The sequence below is a fragment of the Schistocerca piceifrons genome, chromosome 2 (genome assembly GCF_021461385.2).
Source record: "Schistocerca piceifrons isolate TAMUIC-IGC-003096 chromosome 2, iqSchPice1.1, whole genome shotgun sequence".
Taxonomy (NCBI): Eukaryota; Metazoa; Arthropoda; class Insecta; order Orthoptera; family Acrididae; genus Schistocerca; species Schistocerca piceifrons.
The window spans coordinates 345,990,313-346,007,595 of NC_060139.1; the positions used below are offsets into that span (position 1 = coordinate 345,990,313).

Sequence of the window (17,283 nt, forward strand, 5' to 3'; positions counted from 1 at the left end):
TAAATTTGATTTTGTCCTGTCGAAAAAAAAAATGCAGAGGCTGCACATGTTTTTGGGCTTCTTTGGAGTGTTTAGAAGTGTTGGGGTTGTAAATGAATTTGTCTTGGTTGCCTTTTCGAGGTTTCATAAATAAGATACTTGTGACGGGTTGTTCCTGCTCACTGCTATCAGCTTTTCGGCCAGTCAGTAGGAGAAACATAATCAGTATTTCCCCCGACAATGAAGAAGTTGCTTTCCTGTCTTTTCTATGGCTGTGTCAACAATCAATCAAGGGATCTGCATCCTCCGTCCCCTGCTTGACCTGATACCCTTCACATGATATTTTTACTGTCAACATTGAGATGAGATGTTTCTTAATAAGCTCGTTTATTAAGAAATGATCTTTTGGCACAGCTGGTGACACTGTGTCGTTTATAAAACAAGAGTGTGGGCTCTTCGGACACGTTTAGTAGATTTCTCTTCTCCTCTTCAGGATATCCGTCAAATACTATGGTGCAACAGGACCCAAAGTGTCTTTTGACGTGGTTCATGTACTTTTCAAGGATGGAGGAAAACACTTCTTCAGTATTCCATACAACTCCTTGTAAGAGGAACCAACCGTCATGTACGAGGCCTGTGTCGCTCGTGATTTTAGCATTGACTGAACAGTTTAAAGGCTAAGTATGATTCGAGCTGTTGTGATGACTTGATATGAAAACAGTTTCGACGGAAAATTGTATCAGGACTGACAGGCATTGGTTCACCATTCACCTTGACTGTACACGTCATGGCTAGTAAGGTCACTACCAGCTTCTTCCTCAGGAACTGCGCTTCCTCAAAGTTTTTCCCTGGAGTATCATCCATGCTTCTTTTCCCTTTTTCATAAGCCTCTTGAGAACGTCACCACCCTCAATACTCCGGTATTAATGAACAAGATGGACGTTCCTTGAGGGAATGGGTCATGAGAATCAAACCAATTACTTAATTTCTCCACATCAGTGTGGTTAAATTTCAATATTCAGACGAATATAAATGATCTGGCGTTTAAAAGTAACTTGGTTTCACAAAAAAAAGTCCTAGCAGGAATACTTTACCGCGCGACTGCTACGGTCGCAGGTTCGAATCCTGCCTCGGGCATGGATGTGTGTGTTGTCCTTAGGTTAGTTAGGTTTAAGTAGTTCTAAGTTCTAGGGGACTGATGACCACGGATGTTAAGTCCCATAGTGCTCAGAGCCATTTGAACCATTTGACGAATACTTTCACCTTTTATTTGTATCTTTGCAAAGTCGTAGGCGAATTTTAAATTTTAGGAGCTCTTTTCACGCATAATTTGATGCTCTGGAACTCATGCGTGACAGTTTTCATTTGGAATAGCCGTTTTTTAGCTACAGGCGTTCGAACGTGAGTGTAACTCACTTTTCCACCAAGCTGGAAAAAGGAGGCTATCTTTGACGATCTGCTGAACAGATTTCAACTTTTAAGTAGGTCATTCTACGCGAGGTTTTATGCTCTTTCATTCTGGTGTTTTGGAAATCTTCGGTAGGCTGTATCTTTCTGAGTTATAAGGGTAGAACTGAAAAAAGTCTAAACGTTTCGTTGTTTTTTGGCCTTCAAAAATTTAACACAAGCCAGTAATGGTCGCAAACTTTAATTCTTATTAGGAATGCGTAACGTCTATTAAAATTAATTCCAGCTTGTGCGTATTCATTGGTCAGCGCGGCCTTTTTAAGAGCTAACTTTCCTGCGCTACTACTAGAAAACACGCATTTACATTACGATTCTCGTTTCATTTCATTGATATAAAGCATCATTTGTGGTCTGCAGTGAGACATATCTGCAAACGCAAGCGAAAATCGGATGCAAAATGCCGTACGGAAAAAAATCACACCTTAGTATCTTGTATAATAAATTGTTTTTAGATGTAGAAAGTAAACCAAAACAGTATATATGCTACATTGCCGACCACTGACGATTTCTTATACCAATAAAATGAAACGCATAAGGGAGTACAAACGAACAAGCACAGCTGCGCAGACAGAATTTAAATACCTTTAATAATTGTGAAGTAACTATAGACCCTTTGCCCATACAAATGTAGAACATTATATTCTTTATTAAGCAGTGGTACACGTTGAGGCTTCGTAGGAACATCTTCATTCCTGACTCGAACAATCCACCTGCTTTTCTACAGTCTTCCTGTAATACTGCATTTCAAAGGCTACCAGTCGTTTCATTTGTGTTTTCCCCGTTGTTCATGGTACACTTCAATATAAAGATGTATGTTTTCGTGAAAGTTTTCCTGGTCTGAGGGTTTTTGCTTTTGGGTAATAGCAGATGCTACTTTTTATGGAAAGTCATTTTGTATTTTGTAATCCTTGTTACTGTGCCTTTCTCGCAACTTTCTTCTTTATCTATTCCATAACTCAAACAACTGTTGAATGACAAATCACCAGATTTTAAGGATGAAATACGCGGATACGTCGTCACTGTTCACTGTTTTTAGATGTTTAAACGAAATGTTATTGGTGGTACACCTTTTTCTTAAAAAAAAAAAAAAAAAGATTCTAACGCCAACGCTATATATTACTCCCGTGTTTCAACAACGGGGTGAGGATTTTCCCATAAACCAGTGGCACAAAATTAACAGAAGATATATAACGTCGTAATGACGTTTTAGATAATGACATAGAAGTTACGAAACGGTGCGCAATATAAGAAAAATTTGCTTTCACCACAAGAGTATATTACGTATTCCAAATTTCATAAGTACATTTCATTTTCACACTAAACGGTAACACGAACTGAAGAGGATACTGTCAATTAAAAAGTATATAAAATGCTGAAATTGTGATCTCCGCTTGTTATGTAAATACAACTTTTGATTTCATGATCCACAGACTCAAGGCCAAAAACGATAATAATAACACACAACTTCTCTGATTTGCTGACGATTTCGATTTTGTTTGACCCTCTTTCTCAACAACCAAATGCCATATATTAAAGTTTTTTTTAATAAATGGTTACAATCCTTTCACGATTTGTGACGGAACTAATAAGAAATTGTATTTAAAATCATTAAGTGTACCAGACATGTTGCCTTTCAATTAGGGTTTTTTGACTCAAGCACAGAAAAACAGTTCATGCCCACTGACGAACGCCTGTTGCAGTCCATTTGACAAATTTTTTAACCTGTGAGTCGATATAGCTCAATCATGTACTGTAAATTTTCCATGTGCGTCTTTCGGACAGTGCGTATTCTTTTTCTATGCCTGCATGTGCATCTCCTTCGACTTAGTACATTGCGCATGTAAGTTCGGGACCTAAGTGTTAATTTTATTTGGAGACAAAGTAACTGGAAGAGTGAATTATAAAATGAGAGCTTTTTAAAATTTAATGACTCTACTCTAAGAGCTATGTACTAAATCAAGAAGAGTTAATGTTAAATTCTGTGTAAACAGCTAATAAGGCGTTTGAATATTACGTGTGGGCGGGAAAACAGCACGCTTCCTCAGCGCTCTCGCAGCGTCTGGTTATGTGCTGCCATCTACGCGCGAAACCGCGACTTACGGCAGCGCCATCCGACGTATTCGCATTGACTATGTAAGTCAAAGATGAAATTTCACGACCATAAAGAGTTATTTTACGCTCAGTTGCATAAACTTTCATTGTTTTTTTAAATTTTATAACTTAAAACTATTATATTCTTCTGTTAACGTTTTACTGGTTTGTTGAGCAGAACACTGGTCGAACTCAGTTTCTTCTGGAGAGGGGATGATGGCCTCCATTAGTAACAGGCTGTACCGTGTTGTTCAAGTGTACATGTACGTGGGTGTGGGAGCGGAGTGACGTGCAAGTTGTTCGCGTATCCCGATTTCTTCTGTTCAGCAAAAACTCGGGAAATACATGTCTGGTAGAAATGAAGGTAAGTAATGCAATTCATACGAAATGGAGTTCGTCAAAAATAAAATGGTTTTGTTAATATTCCTTTAAGCTGTTATGTTGCGGCGAACATTGTGTGCTCTGTTCGAGAAAAAAGTAAAAGAAGTAAAGGTTTCTACACATGAAAACAGAATTAATATCAACGTGAGACAACCTCGTGGAGTAATTACTATTCAGATTCAGAAGTGTTGACATAATGCGGCGATTTGCCGGTAGCATGTTTTGCTACTGACAAGTTACGCGCATGTAGTCGTATTTTCTATTACAGTATTTTGTGACAACATTGCTACATTTAGCATCTTAAGTAACATAGGAGCCAATTTACATTACTCCCAGTAGCGATAAGTATCAAAGAAAAAATTTAGTTTGTACACAACCAGTTAAAAGTTTTTAAGATATTCGTTTGTGTGGTGTAGTAGAGCTCATAAAAATAATATTCGAACATCAAGAACACAAATTCGTTTCATTTTGTGAATCACAATTATTTGGGTAAAACGTCGTACACACAAGCTATATATATTTCTCCTTGAAAATGTTAATTTGAAAAGAATGTTTTAGGAGCGTCTTTCTCTTTTAGAAAATATTTGATTTTGAAAATTCAGTTATAATAGCTATATCGTAAAATTTCAATAACGAGTGGTCGCCTGCGCATTGTTTAGCATTTACTTGTTTATAGCTGTTTGGAAGGGTAAACAAAAACCTGTTTTTCTGTTTACTAACAGTAAGCTCCATCTGCAAAGACCGTGTTACAGCTCATCACAATCCATTAGTAGAATCTCCGTCGAAACATGAAATTCCTTAAAGCATCTCAGAGCTTACAGCAAGCTCTCCTAAACCGGTCACGACATAACGGTTCCGCTGAGTTTTTGTACCAGAAATTCATATTTACAGTAAATCGTAAATTCATCGTGCAGTCAATTACGATTTACTAAAGTCAAATCTACAGCATTTGAATAGGGTTTATCACTCCCAATTTTCGAGTGAAGTTACCATATTTTAATATACTAGCATGTTTAATGGCTTTCTTCATTTGGCGTTCAACGTACTAATCATGTTTTCTTTCATCGTCCTGCTTTTGTACCCATAGTAGCTACAAGCACAGGTGTGAGCAGCTGACTTTCTCTACGGGAGGGAGTGGTAAAGGCGGAATCATGTCGACCTTGACACCCTGAAGGCTTTGATGCAGCTGCACAGAGCAGCAGAGATGCTTGTAAAACTAGCCAACCCTAAGGATAAAAGTTCCGTTCTGGTGCAGGATATTGCAGTGTAGTGTACAAGTTGTTCTCTTACTAATAGGTGGCTCAAACCACATATTTTCGTTTTGTGTATCTTAATTGATAAGCCTATCATGGGAGAATATGATTACGCGAAGGAAAGTAAGTTCACTATTCCACTGTCACCTGTATAGCATACACTTTGGCCATTAACATCTATGCAGTAACATATCAACCAACTTACAATGTTGGTAATTTTTTTTTATTAGGTGTGTTTTTTCTCGAAAGATGTTCCGCAAAAATCGAGATTGGAGAGGAACTCAGAGATACGGCAGAAAAGATTCGCCAAAGTTACTAACATAGGTTGTACTAACAGCCTCGTGTTGTATTGTTAACCCCAAACACGTTTTACTGTTATTGTGTTACCTGTTAATGGGTCTAACGGGGGAAAAACATTTGTATTATTGTTTGTGGCACTGACGGAAAAGAAAATAAAAAAGTCTGCCGTTCTATTATACCGAGTTCGTAGTATCAATATGAAATTTGTTCGTGGGTTTATTTACGTTTGCTGCTTTCTTCTCAATATTACCATGAAGTTATTGTCATTTCTGTACAGTGGGAGTAACTTTACTACACACATCATCTTTTCAGTCGAAATTGTGGATAAGCTCCCTCCGAAATGGGTAAACTATGCGTAAACGAAAAGCCCGCTAATTTCTGCGACGGATGATAAAACAGAAAAAATTACGAAAAAGATAACACCTTTAGTTATTTTGCAAGCAATGCTAGCCAGCGTATTCAGCAGTGAGATTCTGACCTCTTCTCTTAATAGTGGCGAATAAAACAAGAGCGGAGTTTTTGTTGTTTATAAGTAACACGTCATCCAGTCGCAAATTTCCAGTTCTATGTAAAAATTTCGTTTCCTTATTATGTAAATATCAATTATTGCCATTATTCTGCAGATAAGCATTTGATATGGATACAGTTTCAGGTACTACGCAGGAAGTAAAGACTAAAATATAATTGGCTGACGCACAATCGAGAAATAAAGTAAATAACAAAAATTATCATGCGTATTGCACGTCAAAATTACATGTTATTTGTATCAGCCACATTTGGCATGGAACTCCTTTTTAAACTGAAGATGAATAGTGTCATAGAATTGGACGCTATTACTATAATATTAGCCCCTCTCTAGAACCTATCTAAATATGAAGCTCACAGAACTCCATTACTGTAATGATATTTATACGTTAAATTAGAAACAGAAATTACTTAAATATACGATACTATCAGCGCCCTCGCTCAGTCAGTTTTTGACAAGATAAAAACACCAAAAGAACGAAAGGCCACTGATCTCGCAGACCAATATGGCGAAAAAACCATGAATCCCATTTCTGATATCTATTCCATCGTGGTTGGAGGCAGAGAGCAAAATAGATACCATTTTTATTTAATATATTTTTAGTTGCATTCCAAATAGTATTTTATTATCTTTATTGTAGTTCTGTTTGCTATTACATTTCCTACACTGTCGCACGTCCCGACCCAACATTGCACGTCAAAATTACAAGTTATTTGTACTTAGTATTCAGAATGATACTTTCTGCTACTACATTTATGTGGATGTTGTCGTCTTCACTCTTGCAGTAGATTTCAGAACGTGTTATTTCGATACGGTGACGTTAGTTTGCAAGAATCTGAGAATCGGAACAAATACGAGAATTAGTGCAAGCGACAGTATCTCGACACAAGAAGGGTGAAGAAACAAAGTGTGAGAAGGAAAGAAACGAACGGAACCATTTATTTGCGGGAGATTTAAATGATAGGACCAAATTCGACTATGCTTTGAGACATTTCTATAGAAAAGTTCAAGTGACCGATGTTAGCTCGTCCCCTCATTTGATGTTGTAATTAGAGGGATAGGAACCGGTAATTCGTATAGCAACGCACAGTCATTATCGTCATTTTTTGTTTTCATTGATGTAAGTTTTGTTTTATTCCTTAAACAGAGCTGCTGGGAATACTACAAAGATGAAAGATACGGTAACTGTTAGAAGACTCAGTGGACAGAATTTATGTAGGAATAGCAGGAAGAAACGGAAACTACCCATTATTTTGAACTGATAATTACGTGGAACATTTGTTCTTTCTATGCCTGCTGTCATAGCCACTTCATAAGAACTCCAAACATTGTTCCAGTACTACACTTGCGTCGTGGTGCGCCGCACTTTACCAGAATCTTCTGCGAAGCTTTCCACTCCTCTTCCCTAGTGATGATTTTATGAGCTTGCCCTACCGCATATTTTTCCTAGTTTTCTCTAATATGTTTAAATTATTTGAGAGGTCCAAAAAATTTTCAGTAATTATGTTATTAGATTGTACCGGGCTCTTTCTCTCTATTATGAACACTATCTTGAATTTACTCACATTAAAGAAAAAATGCTACTCAATATACCAAGAGGAAATATTGTTGAAGTCCTAACATTTTCTTACGAACATCCAGCGACTGTATTTTGCTTAATTCGAAAGCGAACAATGTAACAGTGAATAAAATATGTTTGGTTTTCAAGTCCGAGCTTTCGACAGTTCTCTCCGCAAGTATCATCAGGAGTAAAAGTGTACAAAGCTCGAGAATTTTGTTCGAAATGAAGCGGCGTGAAAACTGAGAAGATTTTTTACTCAGGCATTCTGCTGCGAAGGACTCGTAGAACTTACAACAATTAACAGTGCTGCAGCCCGTAATCGACAAGTTGTTAATGTATATTGAGGACAATAGCATCCCTGTAGCACAGTCGATTTTACTCTCACTTCTGCTGAATGAAGTATTGGGTGCTATTTGTCAAAAATTCCTCGGGCTAGTCTCGGATTAGTAACTAGAGCATGAGAGCACACTCATGAGCCACCGCAAAATACTTTGAAAGCTGGGTGGTATTAACAAAGCGTAGTAAGACGTGGAAGAATCTTTAAACTTAAACAGGATTCCTTTTGGAGGCTTCATGTTAATGTGTGAAACAAGAAGAGATAGGAAAATATTTTTAAAAAATTGTGGAAGATGTAGAAAAGTAATGAAATACGTCGTCGAATCGGTACGATTAATCATATGGGCAGAGAATAGTACATTCCTCTATTAAAATGGTACGTTAAAGCTTGACAGTGAATGGAAAGAAAATGGTGGTAGTAGTGAGACCAGAAAAGGAGGAGCTGGAAGCTTTAGAATTGGGGATGTTCAGAAGGACATCTAACGCTTAATGAACAGTTAAATTAAGAAGTGAACAAGTAGTGGACAAAAAAGATCGAGCAAGAAGCGTGTCGAGGAAGGAATGTGTGGGGGAAACTGTTCTGCTCCAATAGACGGAGCAGCCAGAGGGAAATGATCGTAGGTAGGATCAAGATTGAAACGTGTTGCACAGATTTTTGTCGATGCTCTGTGTCGTAGACAAAGAAGAGTTTGTGGTACTGCAACAGTCTAGAAAGAACGGAATCAAAAAATCGATTAGTTGTGATTATGAAAGTCGAGAGCTTCAGACGGCTGCTGACTGGTAGGGCGTTGGGTTCGGATGTATATATGCGCTCAGGAGACACTATGGCCATTACAAATGCCGGCTATTGCAGAATTTTGTAAATAAAAAAAAATATCGAGTTAAGAAGAGAGTTCATTCGACGTATTTCATTTACGAGTTGGCCAAAGAACGGAAAGAGCTTCTAAATAAGAGTCATCATTTACTGATGGGATTAAATAATAATAAAAGTAATTTAATTTAATGAAAGAAATGTGTAATTATTTTACACTACAAAAACTACAGTTTCTGAAATGAAAAAAATAAAATCAAAGAATCCGTGGTATTTAAGGAGTTTTCCAGAGAAAGTGCTTCGTCATGCTTTCAATTATAACTTTGCTACCTGCCAAAGGCCTTAAATCGCTATGTAAGTGGTTAAAAAATTTGGTAGCGGCGTTATTCATCGCCCTCTGAACTAAGGTTAATTTGATCAAAAGCCAACGGAGATCATTTTTCTTTACAATTCTTCTTAACTTCAGGAAATTCCTGAAAGCTTATTCTCTCTTGATTCTAACTACTTTATTTTGGCCAACCAGTACCTGTTTTCCAGGATGGTCTGTATTTTATTACGTTTTTCGACAGTCGGACGTCACTGATTTTTTAAATAGTGTTTTTCTACGTTTGAAACTCTCCAGAATTCTCTCATTTATGGAATATATTTTTAATTTTTGCTGAATGTCGTTATTGTTATTACACTGACAAAGAATGAAATTTGTTTTTATTCAAATGTATTTCCATGTTTATGACGTTTCTGTATACATTCGATGTTGTACAGGAGAGACTAGCGTGGCGAGCTACACAAACTAATCTTCGAACTGGAGACCCCACAACAATAACAACAACATCATCATCCGATGTGTCTTTTACATGTTTTTAGGTAGGTCTATCATTTTAAAATGCCACAAAGGCAGAAATGATGAATATAAATTATAATTTGTACCGATAGGTTTAGATTTTCTAGCTAAACAGCTCCCCCAAAAGTAGTTAACAACGTAGCGTGATACTGAAGTTTTAATAATTTGTGTGGTGGGGAGTATCTCTGGCACGGTTACATTGATTATTTCTAGTAAGTTGTGTGATGAGCTACACTAGGTTTCATCACTCTTCACAAGATGCTGAAAATTGTCTTGTTCCGTACCAAATGGAATTCACACCATGCGTATGTAATCGATACGGCCATTTTGAACTTGGTTATAAAGCTCCGTGAAAAAAAAAAAAACAACTTTTATTACAGCCTCAGTTTTCCGGATAGCCCTTCTATACATACGTCCCCTGTACGTCTTCTTGACGTCTCGATTCTAGAAGCCTCCGTCGGTTGAGTCTTACACTTGGGATAAACTACGTATTGCGTCATCAAACGCCATCCTTGGCAGTCGAGCAACAGTCTTGGCCGTGAGTGGCTGTAGCATTGCTATTGGACCTTGTTTTTATGTGCTGAATTTTGAAGAAAACAACTAGTACGACATTGTTCATTTTGCTGGGTTCGGAAGCTCCTTTTGGCATTTTCTCGTGTTTGCGATTTAAATTTCAATTTTAAAAAACCCATATGTATCAAAACAATTGTCTTCTATTTTCTATTCTTTACCTGAACCTGTTTCAACACTAAGGTGTCATAAGTTTTCCTATATCTCATTCTTGTGTATAAGAACGTACGATACCAGGTGAGAGTGAAGAGAAAACGGTGTAAAATACAGTGTGTAGACTTATAGCCAACAAAGAAACACGCCACGTATATACAGTACGACGGAAAGGATGACGTGCTGTCGAACTAAAACGCATAGAAGCAATCCATCCTGTAAAGTACCTTCGTTAAAATTGATGCAGTTTCAGAAATAAAACGAGACGCTCCGAAGATGACACATAAGTGTCGATACATGTTTCAAGGAAGACTAGAAAATAGCGAAACATCGTGTTTAGCAGAAGGTGAGATTTTTAAAATATCTAAATTTTGGTACGCCAGTGCCAGTTTCAACTAAGGTCGTACGAAACATTTAAGTGTTCGTTATTTCTGCAGAACTTGCTCCCTCCACCGACCCTTCCTTTTAAATTGGTCGAGAAAATCAGAACGCAATTTTCAGCAAGTATGCACTGAGTTAATAATAACTTCAGGATTTCTCATTTTATTTGTTTATTTCTTTATTTGCTCATGCGCTTCCTTAGCACTCAGTGAGACGAGAGTTCATGGCCCAAGGTGAAGCTGAGTAACCAGCCCAGTAGACTGTACCGCACAGAGCATTTTCGAGGCCTAATTTGTGATCAGATTAGTATAAAGGTATTGCAGAAATTAAACTAGTGTCGTTGATGTTGAACAAAGCTCCAAAAGCTCGATGAATTCCCCGCCACGTTCTGCTTCGGAACTAGATCCTCTTTTTATCCAGATCCTTCGAACGCAAACTATGCGCAGTACTTAGAAGAAAGCAGAGGCAACGCCGGTCTACAAGAAGGGTAGCGGAACTGAGGCCGGCCGTAGTGGCCGAGCGGTTCTAGGCGCTTCAGTCCGGAACCGCGCGACTGCTACGGTCGCAGGTTCGAATCCTTCCTCGGGCATGGATGTGTGTGATGTCCTTAGGTTAGTTAGGTTTAAGTAGTTCTAAGTTCTAGAGGACTGATGACCCCAGATGTTAAGTCCCCCAGTGCTCAGAGCCATTTCAATCAATTGAGCAGAACTGATCCACGAAACAACAGTCCAATATCTTTGACATCCAGTTGTTATAGAATCTCATAATATATTCTGAAATCGCTCAATGAGATGTCCTGATCAGAGTGAACTCCTCCACTGCATCCAGCACGGATTCCGCATACATCAGTCATACAAAACCCACTCGTGTCTTTGATCAAGGCAGTCTGTTTAATGCAGTGTTCTTCCGAAAGTCATTTGAGTCGATGCACCCCTATTAACGTAAGTAGAGTCGTACTGGGGTATTACCAAATTAAATTTTTGTCTGGATTGAGGTTTTCTTGAAAAGGGAGGAAGTATGTTCGGACCCTTGCCATTCACGTTGTACGTTTATGATATAGTAGACAATGTGAATACATTGCTCTACAAAACTTGAAGATAAGATATAAAGTAACGCAACATATTAAGAAGTCGGTGGAAATGAATAAAAGTACGCGAGCATGTTGCTAGAGGTCTTCTAGTCGTGGACAGAAAGCTGGACATCACATGGTGTGAGGTCAGCTTGACTGTAGCGCGAAGTGGAACTAGCCAACGAGGCTGCTGAAGAAACTGGAAAGGACTGTGTGTATGAATCAGCGAGCAGTTATTGTGCACTGCGGTGGTGTTCATTACAACATAGCTTGGAGACAACATTTGGATGCTTTCACAGGGAGAAGAATCATCGAGTAAATGGAAGAAGGGCGAAGTGTGATGAATTTAGGCCAGGAATTTAGTAATGTAGCGAACCACAACACTGCTACCCGAAGGAGAGAAGGTGGTCGATCATGGTCAACTACAGCACCAGAGGACAGCTACATTGTACAACAGACAAGAAGGGACCCACGTCAAACAGCGTGTGCAATTCCAACCACTTTCAACAGGACTGCAGAGCACGCAATCTCACGCTCCACTGTGGCAAGACAACTGCATTGGGGTGAGGGGGGGGGGGGGTCTCTGGCCGACGACGAGTACATTGTGTTCCGTTGACACCCGCACCTTTTGCGATGGCGCGTAGACTAACTGGACTAACGAGGAGTGGGGTTGCCTGCTCTTGTCGGACGAGAGCAGATTCAGGCTGAGTGGTGATTTTAGACGTACCCTTATACGGCAAGATGTGTGACACGTGATGCATCCAGGAACATTGCCGAATTGAACATTTTGGTGGTCCAGCTGTTATGCTGTGGCCAGGCATAATGCTGCGTGGGCGTACTGACTTCCAAACTTTTGAAAAAGGTACACTCACCAGCCAACGTTATTGCCACCCTGTACCACTTCCCCCTTGTGCGTCATTTCAGGGCAGCATTCGGCCCTCACTTCATTTTTATGGGTCACAGTGCACGACCCCATCCAACAGCGCAGTTGGAGCAGCTCTTGGAACGAGGGATACTCGGCGAATGAACTGATCTGCCAGTTCCTTTGACTTCAATCACATTGAGGAGATATATTGCAGCACTTTCAGATGCACCAACGTCCATCCAGCTGATGGAAGAAACGGAATGCCCGGTCACAACAACTCGTTACGAACCTTGCGACCAGATGGGAGCACGTTGCAGAGCGTTTTTTGGAGTCCGTGGTGATCACAAACTCCGTGAAGAACCGTGTGCTGCCTTTTGTCATGTCCCGAGGACCATCATAAATCGCATGAACTTTAGTGTAATTATTGTGTTTAAATAAAAGTGTCCTTTCTACTCGTCTCATTGCGTATTCATTTTAGTTACCTTTTGTACTGCACTGAAGCGTTTTGTTGCATGTAGGATTCAAGTTTCATCTAGCTATTTTACTCGGCAGGGACACATCACGCGAAAGTTGCTTTCGTCCCCAAGTTTTACACACCACTCTCGTAACGTCAGAGGTTTCGCAGATGATGCGATTATCTACGGGGTGTAAAAATTATACGTACAAAATTTTAGTGCGTTTAGGGGAGATAAAAAGAAACAGCTCTACTATGTCTCACAAAAATGTCATAGTTGCACCATTTCACGCTATGGAACCACGGGGGTTTTGACTCTAGTGATGTTCAGAGGCGTTGTTGAAACTGTCGAGTGATAAATATTTTAGAGTTGTTGCTGAATGGATTTCTTTGTGTGTGTGTGGGGGGGGGGGGGTGGGAGGGGGGGGGAGATGAAGCGTTTGATGCTGGAGACAACGACAGACACTTCAGAGGAGCTGGCTTCCCGTTTGGCTGTAGGTGCAGCCATTATTCACGAAACATCTGGCTGTTTTGAACGTGTTAGACAATCATTAGCACGTAGATGCTAGTTGTGCATTGACGTAAAGGGACGATATTTTGAGCAACATCTCTAAAACAATGTTCATGTCACTGCAGTTTGAACATCACCAGCGTCGAAACCTTCGTGAATCTCTAGCGGGGAGACGGTGCCTCATTTAAGCCACATAAGAAAGTGTTTATTTTTATATTCGTTAAACACACTAAAATTTTGTAGGCCTACAAGTAATTCTCCTATGCGGTGTACAATGAACTACTGCCTAGAAAAGTTGCACATAAATTCAGTCAGATCTTGCTAAGATTTCATTGAATGTTGCAGAGATTGGCTACTTGCTTTAGTTGTAACATGTTGCACTTCACAAAACGAAAATACGTAATATCCTATCTACATCTACATCTACATCTATACTCCGCGAGCCACCTTACGGTGTGTGGCGGAGGGTACTTCTTGTACCACTATCTGATCCCCCCTTCCCTGTTCCATTCACGAATTGTGCGTGGGAAGAACGACTGCTTGTAAGTCTCCGTATTTGCTCTAATTTCTCGGATCTTTTCGTTGTGATCATTACGCGAGATATATGTGGGCGGTAGTAATATGTTGACTAAATGTCCCCATGACGAATCGCGCTGCTTTTCGCTGGATCATGTCTATCTCTTCTATTAATCCAACCTGATAAGGGTCCCATACTGATGAGCAATACTCAAGAATCGGACGAACAAGCGTTTTGTAAGCTACTTCTTTCGTCGATGAGTCACATTTTCTTAGAATTCTTCCTATGAATCTCAACCTGGCGCCTGCTTTTCCCACTATTTGTTTTATGTGATCATTCCACTTCAGATCGCTCCGGATAGTAACTCCTAAGTATTTTACGGTCGTTACCGCTTCCAATGATTTACCACCTATGGCATAATCGTACTGGAATGGATTTCTGCCCCTATGTATGCGCATTATATTACATTTATCTACGTTTAGGGAAAGCTGCCAGCTGTCGCACCATGCATTAATCCTCTGCAGGTCCCCCTGGAGTACGTACGAGTCTTCTGATGTTGCTACTTTCTTGTAGACAACCGTGTCATCTGCAAATAGCCTCACGGAGCTACCGATGTTGTCAACTAAGTCATTTATGTATATTGTAAACAATAAAGGTCCTATCACGCTTCTCTGCGGTACTCCCGAAATTACCTCTACATCTGCAGATTTTGAACCGTTAAGAATGACATGTTGTGTTCTTTCTTCTAGGAAATCCTGAATCCAATCACAAACCTGGTCCGATATTCCGTAAGCTCGTATTTTTTTCACTAAACGTAAGTGCGGAACCGTATCAAATGCCTTCCTGAAGTCCAGGAATACGGCATCAATCTGCTCGCCAGTGTCTACGGCACTGTGAATTTCTTGGGCAAATAGGGCGAGCTGAGTTTCACATGATCTCTGTTTGCGGAATCCATGTTGGTTATGATGAAGATGATTTGTATTATCTAAGAACGTCATAATACGAGAACACAAAACATGTTCCATTATTCTACAACAGATTGACGTAAGCGAAATAGGCCTATAATTATTCGCATCTGATTTATGACCCTTCTTGAAAATGGGAACGACCTGCGCTTTCTTCCAGTCGCTAGGTACTTTACGTTCTTCCAGCGATCTACGATAAATTGCTGATAGAAAGGGGGCAAGTTCTTTAGCATAATCACTGTAGAATCTTAAGGGTATCTCGTCTGGTCCGGATGCTTTTCCGCTACTAAGTGATAGCAGTTGTTTTTCAATTCCGATATCGTTTATTTCAATATTTTCCATTTTGGCGTCCGTGCGACGGCTGAAGTCAGGGACCGTGTTACGATTTTCCGCAGTGAAACAGTTTCGGAACACTGAATTCAGTATTTCTGCCTTTCTTCGGTCGTCCTCTGTTTCGGTGCCATCGTGGTCAACGAGTGACTGAATAGGGGATTTAGATCCGCTTACCGATTTTACATATGACCAAAACTTTTTAGGGTTCTTGTTTAGATTGTTTGCCAATGTTTTATGTTCGAATTCGTTGAATGCTTCTCTCATTGCTCTCTTTACGCTCTTTTTCGCTTCGTTCAGCTTTTCCTTATCAGCTATGATTCGACTACTCTTAAACCTATGATGAAGCTTTCTTTGTTTCCGTAGGACCTTTCGTACATGATTGTTATACCACGGTGGATCTTTCCCCTCGCTTTGGACCTTAGTCGGTACGAACTTATCTAAGGCGTACTGGACGATGTTTCTGAATTTTTTCCATTTTTGTTCCACATCCTCTTCCTCAGAAATGAACGTTTGATGGTGGTCACTCAGATATTCTGCGATTTGTGCCCTATCACTCTTGTTAAGCAAATATATTTTCCTTCCTTTCTTGGCATTTCTTATTACACTTGTAGTCATTGATGCAACCACTGACTTATGATCACTGATACCCTCTTCTACATTCACGGAGTCGAAAAGTTCCGGTCTATTTGTTGCTATGAGGTCTAAAACGTTAGCTTCACGAGTTGGTTCTCTAACTATCTGCTCGAAGTAATTCTCGGACAAGGCAGTCAGGATAATGTCACAAGAGTCTCTGTCCCTGGCTCCAGTTCTGATTGTGTGACTATCCCATTCTATACCTGGTAGATTGAAGTCTCCCCCTATTACAATAGTATGATCACGAAACTTCTTCACGACGTTCTGCAGGTTCTCTCTGAGGCGCTCAACTACTACGGTTGCTGATGCAGGTGGTCTATAGAAGCATCCGACTATCATATCTGACCCACCTTTGATACTTAACTTAACCCACATTATTTCACATTCGCATTCGCTAATAACTTCACTGGATATTATTGAATTCTTTACTGCTATAAATACTCCTCCACCATTGGCGTTTATCCTATCCTTGCGGTATATATTCCATTCTGTGTCTAGGATTTCGTTACTGTTCACTTCCGGTTTTAACCAACTTTCCGTTCCTAATACTATATGCGCACTATTTCCTTCAATAAGAGATACTAATTCAGGAACCTTGCCCTGGATACTCCTGCAGTTTACCAATATTACGTTAACTTTTCCTGTTTTTGGTCTCTGAGGACGGACGTTCTTTATCAACGATGATAATGTCCTCTCTGGTAAGCCGTCAGGTATTTTATCGCTTCGCCCAAGGGGGGGTCCCTCTAACCTAAAAAAACCCCCGTGTGCACGCCACACGTACTCTGCTACCCTAGTAGCTGCTTCCGGTGTGTAGTGCACGCCTGACCTGTCTAGGGGGGCCCTACAGTTCTCCACCCAATAACGGAGGTCGATGAATTTGCAACCATTATAGTCGCAGAGTCGTCTGAGCCTCTGGTTTAGACCCTCCACACGGCTCCAAACCAGAGGACCGCGATCGACTCTGGGCACTATGCTGCAGATATTAAGCTCAGCTTGCACTCCGCGTGCGATGCTGGTTGTCTTCACCAAATCAGCCAGCCGCCGGAAGGAACCAAGGATGGTCTCAGAACCCAAGCGGCAGGCGTCATTCGTTCCGACATGTGCTACTATCTGCAGCCGGTCACACCCAGTGCGTTCAATAGCTGCCGGAAGGGCCTCCTCCACATTACGGACGAGACCCCCCGGCAAGCACACCGAGTGCACACTGGCATTCTTCCCCGACCTACCCGCTATTTTCCTGAGGGGCTCCATAACCCGCCTAACGTTGGAGCTCCCTATAACTAATA

The 17,283-nt window shown here is 40.2% G+C and overlaps 1 protein-coding gene across 1 annotated transcript in view; it reads left to right on the top strand.

The window, feature by feature from the left end:
* Nucleotides 1-3,762: 3,762 nt before the first annotated feature.
* Nucleotides 3,763-17,283, top strand: part of LOC124774947 (FERM, ARHGEF and pleckstrin domain-containing protein 1) — a 754,047-nt gene continuing 740,526 nt past the window's right edge. The window contains exon 1 of the mRNA XM_047249656.1: nt 3,763-3,901. The gene's annotated coding sequence lies outside the window, so the exon portion shown is untranslated. The remainder of the gene's footprint in view (nt 3,902-17,283) is intronic.